The sequence below is a fragment of the Camelina sativa genome, chromosome 19 (genome assembly GCF_000633955.1).
Source record: "Camelina sativa cultivar DH55 chromosome 19, Cs, whole genome shotgun sequence".
Classification (NCBI taxonomy): domain Eukaryota; kingdom Viridiplantae; phylum Streptophyta; class Magnoliopsida; order Brassicales; family Brassicaceae; genus Camelina; species Camelina sativa.
In genome coordinates this window covers 23,042,021-23,043,893 of record NC_025703.1, presented here as the reverse complement: position 1 = coordinate 23,043,893, position 1,873 = coordinate 23,042,021, and the positions used below count along the sequence as shown (strand labels likewise).

Sequence of the window (1,873 nt, the reverse complement as noted above, 5' to 3'; positions counted from 1 at the left end):
CGGTCCCATCACACACAAATAACAAACACAAAAATTAAAGATGTTGAAAAATAACTGAGAACAATTCTCATCGAGAGGAAAAAATGTTGAAAATTAGTGCCAAAATACTCAGCTTTATTTAGACAGAACTAAGAGAAACAACAAAACCATGTTCTTAAGACCAAACAAAATTATGGATAGATGTATAAAGCTCATAAAAAATAGAACAAACAAAAAACAGTAAAATAGATAAGGTCGAAAAAAAACAGAGTGCATAAGAGCACAAAATGAAATGCCCGATGCTTTCACCTAACTCCAATGATCTTCCCTCTCTTCTTCTCCTTGCCTCCTCTCAGTCTGATTCTGAATCTGATGACTCTACATATTCTGGCTCTTCCAATGGAGGATGGAATGACTTGGGGTAGTTATAAATCGTTAAGATTAAGATCCTCTACGTGGTTAACATAGGTGCAAACACTACAAGGTTTCTTTAACGCTTCACCAAGACCTTGGATCTCAACACGTTGAAGAGAGTTCCTTTCGGGATTAAAGTAGAAAACATAAAACGGTTCTTTAGGTGTATACTTGCGCATTGAAAACACTATTTCACCCGAATTGGTCGCTCCAGCGATGAAAACGTGACGACGGAAGAATCTATCATCGGTCCAAGTGTATTTATATTTCGACCATTCCTGTTTCTCAACATCCTCTAGAAACCACACATGCAACTCATTAGTGGCATCAGCGTCAAGATTCTTATCCAAATAAGTGTCGACATCCTCCCCCATATAATAAAGCGCATGAACGTCGACATCATCCTCCCAATAAATCATAGCTAATTTGCCTTTATAGTTTATCAATCGACAAAACCTTTCTACGTCAATAAAGGTGAATTTCTCAGACCTAACATCAAAGCAAACTATCACATAATTATGAGACTCAGCATCACGAGAAAAACTAAAAACAACCGACGTGTCAGCTAAGTAATACAAAACCCCATTGATGCATACCCCTTCACTCCTAACATCATGTAGTAAGGAATATTTGACCTTTCTCCAGCTCATCTCTCCATCACCAAATGTAAGAATTTTAGGATGACCACGACCAGATGGATAAATCATGGACAATGCCTTGTACTGCTTGTCAGTCGGGTCAAATCCGAAAAAGCTAAATGCCTTTCTGTAAGTATACCGATCAGGTAAGATTGCATACCGTCCAGTGATGGGGTTACATATCAGGGGTCTAGCCTGGTATCGATTACCATAGATATAGAAGAAGCCTGAGGCGTAGCCACATGAACAATATTTTAAGTCAAAATAATGATTGATCTTTAGATTGTCTGGAGAGAATCTCACATGAAAGTCGGCGGATGCTACAAGAGTCATAGAAAACGGCGACGAAAACGAAGAACAAGGCTGTGGTGTGTGGAGCTTCTTCTCGTTGCCTCAGCTTGACCATACAATCTAAAGATCAACTCTTTGAAATATGGACTACCAAACATTGAAGCCCATTGCTTCGACACGCAACGTAACCTGGCAACTGACTTTGACGGTAATCTAGACAATATCTCCGGGATGAAATCATTAATCGATGATATGGGAGACGATGAACTCATGATTGCCGATTCAACGAAGAACTAGAGATGTTAAAATCTTAGACCTAGAGAGAAACCTAGTAATGTATAATAAGACGTACGGCGTAAAGAAACCTAGCTACCATTATGTTTCGTGAATATATATATGTTCCGATTTTAGTCGGTTAAGAAAAACAAAAATAGGCTAATGTGACGTCCAAGTGGGCCGCAAGCTATCGGCTCGCCTTTAGCCAAGTTATTAACATGTGTATGTAGTTTTTGTTTCATTCGGACTAATAATTTCGTTTTTGTGACTCAACG

General features: G+C 38.8%; 1 pseudogene; it reads right to left on the bottom strand.

Annotated features, from left to right (window-relative positions):
- Nucleotides 1-1,594, bottom strand: LOC104768121 (annotated as a pseudogene).